The sequence below is a fragment of the Pteronotus mesoamericanus genome, unplaced genomic scaffold (assembly GCF_021234165.1).
Source record: "Pteronotus mesoamericanus isolate MK-2021 breed Mesoamerican mustached bat unplaced genomic scaffold, CSHL_Meso_final contig_173, whole genome shotgun sequence".
NCBI lineage: Eukaryota > Metazoa > Chordata > Mammalia > Chiroptera > Mormoopidae > Pteronotus > Pteronotus mesoamericanus.
Genome location: NW_026555072.1, coordinates 10,090,510 through 10,099,797, shown reverse-complemented (window position 1 = coordinate 10,099,797; position 9,288 = coordinate 10,090,510). Strand labels below are relative to the sequence as shown.

The following is a 9,288-nucleotide window of genomic DNA, read 5'->3' as shown; positions in this document are numbered from 1 at the left end:
TCATTTCATAATATGCATTTCTGATTCCTCCATGTCTTTTCATGACTTGATAGCTCATTTCTTTTTTGCACTGAATGATATTCCATTGTCTGGATGTACATACTCCTTATATACCAGACATGGGTGTGAGAACTAAAGAGATCCAAAGGGGGCAAAGAATCAGTCTTTACCTTCTAGAAACTTGTAGTCAGGGAGAGAAGACATGCAACATGCAAAGTCAGCTAATAATATTAAACATGCCAAAAGATACGTATGGAACGAATAACTGCTGTAACAGTTATGCGGCAGGAAGAGTTTGTGGAGGGTTTGAGAGAGGAAGTGTAATGGGACTGGGGCAGGTGAGACAGAGAGAGGATTGGAAGAAGGCTCTGCATGTCTCAGCTTTTCACCCCATGTCTCCTCACCAGGCTGTAGACAAGAAGAGAGGAAAGGGATAGGATGTGCTCATAGTGTGTCCACCTCTCTGGCTCATGGCTGTCCCTGCATGAGAAGTTTCTCTGGCAATGAACTCACAGGTGAGTCAGCTCATTTCTGCTCTCAACAGGTGAACAACCGCACAGCAAGGGAACTGGTGTCTTTATTAAATCCCATTTTCAGGCAGCAAAGCCTCTTGAATCTTCAGCCAAACTTTTTGTGTGTGTGGAGTATAAAGTTTACTTGAGAAAAGAGCATTTTTATACTATTTGTGTGTGCTTGTGTGTGGTGAAATAGGTGGTAGGATACCAGAACATTTTTATTCTAGTCTTTGTATTTTTTTCTGCATGAACAAAGAAATATGGAACACTTGAATTCATGTGTCATCCTTGCTCAGGGGCCATGCTAATCTTGTCTGTATTGTTCCACTTTTAGTATATGTGCTGCTGAAGTGAGCACTACACTACTTTTTTATTGTGGTGAAATATACATAGTATAAAATTCACCATCTTAACTGTTTTTAAGTGTGGAGTGCAGGGACATTACATACATTCACACTGTTGTGCAACCATCACCACCATCCATCTCCAGAGCTTTTTTATTCTTCCAAACTGAAATTCTGTCCCTGTTAAACACCAACTTCCCCTGCCTCCTCCCCCAACACCTCCAACCTCCATTCTACTTTCTGTGCCTATAAATTTGACTACTCTAGGCCTCATATAAGTACTATCCTACACTGTTTATCCTTTTGCGTCTGGCTTACTGTTTTCCACAGCGGCTGCACCATTTTACATTCCTGCCAGCAGTGCACAAGGGTTCAGATTTCTCCACATCCTCGCCAACACTTGTTTTCTTCTGTTTTGTTTTTTTGGTTTTGTTTTGTAATAGCCACCTTAATGGGTGTGACATGGTCTCTCATTGTGGTTTTGACTTTTTTAGCTAAACTTTTATTTGTTGGGAAAGGAGTTGAGAATAATGATTCCTGTACAGGATGATAATTGTAAGTGGACTCAAATTTGCCCCTTAGTGGCCAGCCTTCCCACCTTTGGCACTTCATCTATGTCCTCTGGGGCCTGTTGTATAAAATGTTAAAATCCCTTCCCCACACCTCATCTCCTTTCCCCAGGAATGATCAGCATTACTGGTTCATATGTAAAAAGTTCCTCTAAATATTTAAATGCATACAGATATGCACAAATGAGACATATAGTATAGCTGTGTTTTATCTTTTGTTAATTCAGTTTTTAAATTTTAAATGGCAAGCACATTAAAATGCAGGGCACCCAAGAGCTGGAGTGGAGACGCCTTGGACGAGGGGAAGGAAGGAACGCAAAATTGGGAGCCATCCTTCCTCTTTCCCTTTCTCCCACCTTTGTTAGAGAGATTTTTGGTTTTGTTTTTGCAACACATCCCAGTGTCTGTTGTCAAGCACATGCAAGACTTCCCAGGAAAGCCAAGGCCAAAGCCTGGCTTGATTGGGCTGATAAAGATGCAGTGAGCCACTTTTTGATTTGGACAGTTTATTACTTACAGAAGTAATGAAAGAAAATTAGCCAAAGGTGCCAGCTCCCTGGGTCCTTGTCCCACACTACAAAGGATGACACTGAAGCAAATGGGGCTGGATGAGCTAGTTCTCGACTGGTAGTATAAAACTAGGCAGTTTATGGTCTGCAGCTCTGTCCCTGTCCTGAGGGGGGCTGTATAGAAGTCTCATACGTCATGAGAACCCAGGAGGTGATGAGAAATAGTCTCCTGAAAGCCCCCTAGGGTACATAGAAGGGTGTTATGGGCTGAATTATGTCGCTCCCAATCCAAATTCATATTGTTGCGTTCCTAACCCCCAGTACCTTAGAATGTTACTGTGCAGACAGATGGTCCCCAACTTAATGATGGTTTGATTTCAGATTTTTCAACTTTACTATGGTGTAAGAGCAATATGCATTCACTAGAAACCGTACTTTGAATTTTGGATTTTGAACTTTTCCCACGCTAGTGATATATGCTGTGATACTTTCTTGTGATGCTGGGAAGTAGCAGCAAGATGATTTCACCCAGCTGTAGGCTAATATAAGCGTTCTGAGCACATTTAAGGTGGTCTAGGCTAAGCTATGATGTTTGGTAGGTTAGGTGCATTACATGCATTTTCATATTACAATATTTTCAACTTACTATGGGTTTATCGAGATGTAACCCCATTATGAGTTAAGGAGTATTTGCATATGGAGACAAGGCCTGTAAAGAGGTGATTAAAAGAAGACCGTGTGTCCCTGACTGATGTGGCTCAGTTGGTTGGGTATCATTCCGCAAAGCAAAAAGTGGCCAGTTTGATTCCTGGTCAGGGAACATGCCTGAGTTGCAAACAGTGTCCCTCGTTGGGGACGTGCAACAGGCAACCGATTGATGTTTCTCTCACACATTGAAGTTTCTCTCCCTCTCTCCCTCCCTTCCTTACCTCTTCTATAAAAATAAATAAGTAAAATCTTAAAAGAAGAAGAAGATGATCATGTGGATGGGCCCTAATCCAGTCCAGCGTCTTTAAGAGAAGAGGCAATTAGCCTTACACACATGCACAGAGGGAAGATGATGCGCAGGCGCAGGAGAAGCTGGCCATCTACAAGCCAAGGAGAGAGGCCTGGAGCAGATCTTTCCCTCTCTGGCCTCTGAAGGAACCAGCCTTGCTGATACCTTGATCTTTGATTTCCAGCCTTTAGAAATTCAATTTCTGTTTTTTAAGTCACCCAGCCTGTGGTACTTTGTTATGATAGCCAGGGCAAACTAATACAAAAGGTGACTGGAAGATGGCCTCAGAGCTATTCCTCACAGGCCTGCATCTTCCCATGTTCTGCCAAGACTCAGATTAGCAGCAGTTCAAGCCTTTCGTTCATGGCCCATGTGCACAAATAGAAAGTCACTAGGGTGTCATGGTGGAGTTGTTCCTAGGGGAACACCTATATACTTCATGGATAATGAGATATTGTGTGATACCTGTGACTTCCAAATACCTTAATGTGCACACACACATATATATTCACTTGAAAAGTTGTGAAGTATGGTTTTAACTTTAAAAGTTTTATTTTAAAGATGGGATTATGCTCTGCCCACGTTTGTGAAAGACACTTGTTTTACCTGATGGGCAGTATCACCGGCTGTGTCACAGTGGCCACCTGCTCGTTGGATCACTGCTTCAGTAGTGTACTCCTGAAGCCGGTATTTCCACAGACCATCCCCTGAGTCCTCACCTTCTAAATGGTGACATTGGTGACTTGAGAGGTGAACCAGTAAAGAAACCATTGTGTTTTCAATACCAGAGGTTATGGTGACTTAGATAAGGCAGTGACAATGAGGATGGAGAAAATTAGATGAATTTGAGATCTATAGAACATATGTAAAATCTCACCTCTTTTTCTCCTCCACTGCATTCCTCTTCCCTGGTTCATATGTAAAAAGTCCTTCTAAATATTTAATGCACACAAATATTCACATATAAAATTCTGTTTCATCTTTTATTGGTTTAGAAAGTAGAGTCATACTATTCTATTACTATATCATACTATTATGTAATAATAATATATATTGTGTATATCACAATACATATATAATGGTATATCACACTATTTTTTTTCAGGATACTTCTTTTCACCTGATGATATGTGGGCACTCTTACATATCAGAATACACATATGTTGCTCATTCTCTTTTTATCAGCTTCATACTATACCAAGTCAGTAGAAAACGTTATATTTTTTAAACATATCATCATTGGCAAACACAAAGGTTGATCCCACTATTTTTTAATGTTGCAATAAACACCCTTGGATGTGCATTTTTTTTCTCTCTAGAGTTCCTGTAAAAATGATTTCTAGAGTGAAAGTATTGCCAAGAGGTATATACCCAACAGAAATGTGTTTCTATGTGCACTAAAAACACATACAAGAATGTTTGTAGCAGCACCACTTCCATAGCCCCAAACTGGAAACAACCCAAATGTTCTTCACCACACAACAGAATAATCAAGTTCTGTCCAGCCATGCAATGGAATTCTATACAGCAACAAAAATGAACGTTCTGCTTCATAGAACAACATAGATGAAGCTTAAAAATGTAATATTCGGTGAAAGACTCCAGACACAAAAGAATGTATACTGTACAATTCCATTCATGGGATGTTAAAAAATAGACAAATTCTGTTACAAGTTAGGATAGTGGTTAACTTTGGGGGGATTTCCTGATGGAGAGAGGACACAGGGGCTTCTGGGTATTGATAATATTCCCTTTCTTGATCTATGTAATGGTTACACAGGCGTGTTCAGTGCCTGAGCCATGAATGATTTGTGTACTTTTCTATAATCATGCTCTATTTCAATAAAAGTTTCCCTGCATTACTTGAAAGGCACATGTGTTTAACATAGTGATTGCAACTGCCAAATTGCCCTCCAGAATGGTTGCACCAATTTGCACACTCACCAATAACACACATGCATTCTTTCCCCATATCCTTGCCAACAGTGATGCTGGAAGGCTTTTTGATTTTTTGCCAATTTGATGGCATTTGCATTTTCCTAATCACCAGTAAGTTGAGTATCTTTCATGTTTATTGGCTATTTGCATGTCTTTTTCAATGAATTACTGTTTATACTTTTCCCCATTTTTCTATTGAACTGTTTGGTTCTTATTTATAGATAACGGATATTAACTTTTTGTTGGATGTGTTGCAAACATGTTCTCCTAGAGCACCTTTTGTCTTTTTACTTGTTTATGGCACTTCTCAGAGGCCTGCTGGGGCTAGGCAAGCAATGCAAATAAGTGATGCAGACTTGGAGGGCTGTGGCCGGCCTGGGAGTGTGCATCCCACTGCTGGGCTCGGGCCAAGTATTGCCGGTGGGAAGGTGGGAACCAGTGTGCTAGATCTCATTCTGGGGATGCTGGAAATAAGGGCTGTTAGGGGAAAACTTCCAATTTTAGAATGCTGGTGACTTGTTCAAAAAATTTTGAGCAGTATAAGAGACAACACATGTTTGAGCTGGATAGGATCTGCAGGACAACAGTTTGCAACCTCTGGTTAGTACTGTATTTCACTGCAGAGGAAATTTGTGTTGTCGCATCTATCCATCTTTTTACGATTTTCAAGTTCTTTATCACTTTTTTTTATCAGTTTAACACATTTATAAAACTCTCTAAATCCTTCTCATTTAGGGATACAGAGAGGAGTTTTTCATGCTTTTATTCAAGTCCCCTTAATGAGAAATAAACGTGACTACTACATTATCAGACTCAGAGAGTAGAAGAGGTCCTGACCTTGGCGATGTGGGTGGCTGGGCCCGGAGGTGGCTAAAACACCAAAATTAGAACTCCTTCCCATTTTCTCATTTAAAGCCAAGGACTCCCCTCTACCCCCCATCCCCCCCCCAGAAGGATTTCAAGGGAAGAGAATAAAGCATTTTATTCTATGATGAAACTAGAGGTCCCTGGAATGCTGAAGTTCATACTGAAGTGTAAAAGACTTACTTCAAACCCCTTCCTGGAGCAAGTGTGCAAGTCAGAGCAGGAAGTAAGCAGTTGGGCACTGCAAACCTGAAAGTGCAGGAGAATGGAGGAGCTCATCTTGAGCTCTAATCCTTTGTCTGAGGGTTAACAATTCGCATTGTGCCTGCCTTCCTCAGATCCTCCCTGTCCCACTCAAGTCCCACTGTGGCTGGGGGTCCTAGCATTGATCCAAGTAGAGTTAACAGGAAGTAGAACAAACACCCCAATCATCTGGGGTACTTGAATGGCCTTTGGTGGTATCATCGGGGCTTTCTCACCCATGCTAATGAGCAGCTTGCTTTGGCCAAGGTAGCACATCTGGAAACTGTTCTGGGAGTAGAAAATAATGTATCTGGATGCACAGACAGCAGGACCAAACAAGGGACAAAACTGGATGGCCAGCTGACAGTGGGGCATGGCTCACTCCTTTCCTGGCGCTGCATGATTGAGATGCTGGGCTCACCCAGGATAGTCGGTTCTCATGGGCATGTACTTATTCCTAATAATCATAACTGCATTTACTGAGTGCCTTGTGTGTACTAGGGTCTGTGCTGAGCACTGTACATGCACCACCTTACCTCCTTTAATTCACACTCAGCCTGAGAGGTGGAGCTGTTACTCTAAGTGATGAAGTCCAGTGTGAACCAAGCGGCATACATGAGCTGAGCTTCAGAATTCTACTTCCAGTCCAGGGCCTCTTGCGCTCCCAGCTCCAGGTCAGGCGGGGCAGCCCTCCATTCCAGCTACCTCTCCAGCCCAGCCTTGCATGGCCCTGGTCCCAGGTCTCCAACCTACAGGAGGTACTTGGAAGCAGCCCTGGGTACTGGCTGTGCAGGCTCCAGGCTCACTAACACCACCCCCCTTCTGCTTTGCCTCAATGGACCTGCCCTCCTTTTGCCTTGCACATTGATGTCGCTCCCTTCCCACCTCTCCCCTAGTTGGAGACTAAGTGTTCTGAGACACTAGCTAATAATGCAAGTGTGAACCAATAATGAAGGTGCTGGATGGGAAGAATTTTAAGATGTGACTTTTCTAGGCCGCACACATTCATTAAAAGTAGCACAGACAATATAGATTATTTTCTGATTTTAAAAGTGATGATGCCCTTTGTTGGAGAAGTTGAAGATATGGAAAAGTGTAAAGAAGAAAAAAACCCCTCATCTCACCACCTGGAGATAATTATTGTCAACATTTTTAGATGGCTCCTGCCATTTGTCTTTATATATTTTTCTATATACATACATATATATTTTCAAATACATATAATTTTTAAGCAAAGTTGAGATAATTTTAGCAATATATTTTAAAATCAGCTCTTTACACACAAATACGAGCATTTCTGAAAAGGACTCCATGAAGGCAAAGGCTTTCTGGGTAAGATGAGTAGAATCAAGGAAAGGGAGGTTGGGATTATTTTTAGCTGGGGTTTCCCCACCACACCCAGGACTCAGTTGCTCCTGGGCCTCTGGGTAGAGAGTGATGCCATCAGCTTGGGGTGCAGGTAAAGAAAGACCCCTCTGCCACCCACTTCGATGTCTCTCACCAGTCTTTGGGAAGGTGGGGATCCTCCCAGCAGCTTCTGCCAGGGCCAACAGGGGTCTCTAGTCATGCACCACTCACACCCCATTGTAACCCTCTTCCCCTGTGGTTTAGTATGCTTGCATGTGCATGTGTGCATGAGCCTGTGTGTAGGCCTCCAGGGGGTTATCTTATGGAGGGACAAAGGGACTGACTTCTGGTTTCTTGAGGCACTCCAATGGTAAGGGCAGAGCACCTGTGGCCCAGGCATTTCCTGCCTCTTGAGAAACAAGCTGCCTTTTGGCTGTGACTGTGGTGCTACTGACCCCCATTAACTGTTTTCCTAGAAGTGAAAACGGATTTGCTCTGAGTTCTGTTATCCCTTGTGACCTGGAGTTCATGAAAGCAGCACCAAGAGCCCAGGACTAGCCATCAAACAGAGCCATGAGAACCCATCCTCAAGAGGACATAGGCTGGATGCTGACTTTGTGAATATGCCCCTGTCTCCCTCCTCCAATCACCTGACAAAAACAAAGTTCTAGAAATATAGAAAGGTTTGGTGCTTCCTTGGAAGACCATCCACTTATTGGTATCAATGGAGAAGGCCTTGCTAAGCCATAGTAGTTAGAATAAGAGGGACCCGAGTTGGAGTCCCAGCTCTGACCCTAGCCATGCTACCTTGGGCAAGTTGCTCAGTCCCTTTCAGTTCAGTCTCCTGATCAGTAAAAAGGGCCTAATGGTACTCACTGCACAGAGATGCTCTGCAGATTTGAGGCTTTAAATTACATGCATCTACCACAGTGCCCAAAATATAGCAGGCACTCAATAAATGATCATTGTTATTATGTCTTAAATATACTCCTCATAAGTTTTAGCGACAAATATTATCACCCTATTGTATGAAGGGGGTGTCATAGGCTCAGAAAGTTTAAACAGAGTTTCAGTTATTTATTACTGTGCACCAACCATCTCAAACCTTACTGGTTTAAAACAATGCTGAATGATAATGAATGAATGATAATTTCTTGTGATTCTGTGGATTAATTTGGTCATTCTTGGGCTCCAGGTAGTATCAGCTGGTGTCTCTCATGTGGATATAGTAGTTGCCAGCTAGATTGTGTTGGAAGGTCAAAGAAGGCCTTTCACATTCCTGGCATCCTGGTGCTGGCTGTTGGCTGGGCTGTCTAGGTTCTCTTTTTCATGACTTTTTTCTTTGCCAGGCTAGCTTGGGCTTCCCCAAAGCATAGCAGTTGGGTTCCAGGAAGGAGCATTCCAAGAGGACAAGCCTCAGCATGCAAGTACTTATCAAGCTTCTGCTTTATATCATGCTTATTAATGTTATATTGGTCAAAAAAAGTCACAAAGCCAAACCCAGAGATAGTGTGAGAGGGGACTACATGAAGGCACATACTGGGAAGCATGACGCATGGGGGGCTGCCCACGTAACAGTCTACCAAAAGGTTTGCCTAATATGCCACAGATACTGAATGGCATAGGCAGGATTTGGACCCAGGTCTGTATGGCTCCAAAATTCATGCTCCTCCCTCAAGGCATGGCTGAGGGTAGCTCAGGCTAGCATTCATGGCCCCACTACTGGAGTCTGATGGTGAGATGATTTTCCATCTTGTCTCCAGCCCACCTCCAACCACAAGTACTTCATGATGCCCTTAAACCTTTCCTGTTCTCCTGACAGCAGGGAGAAAAATACTCTTCTTCTGCTGGGCTCCTCTGCCCTTCTCTCTTCCCTGCCAACTACAGAAAGCTATTCCTGTTTCCTCCAGAGTCCCAGCCAGGATGGTGGTGCTCCTATCACTTCTGGCTTCTCTGGTCCTC

At 42.9% G+C, this 9,288-nt stretch overlaps 1 non-coding gene across 1 annotated transcript; it reads right to left on the bottom strand.

Annotated features, from left to right (window-relative positions):
• Positions 1–769: 769 nt before the first annotated feature.
• LOC129065303 (U6 spliceosomal RNA) lies at positions 770–873 on the bottom strand. Its single transcript, XR_008528568.1, has one exon. It is a non-coding gene; the product is annotated as a U6 spliceosomal RNA (small nuclear RNA).
• Positions 874–9,288: the final 8,415 nt, after the last annotated feature.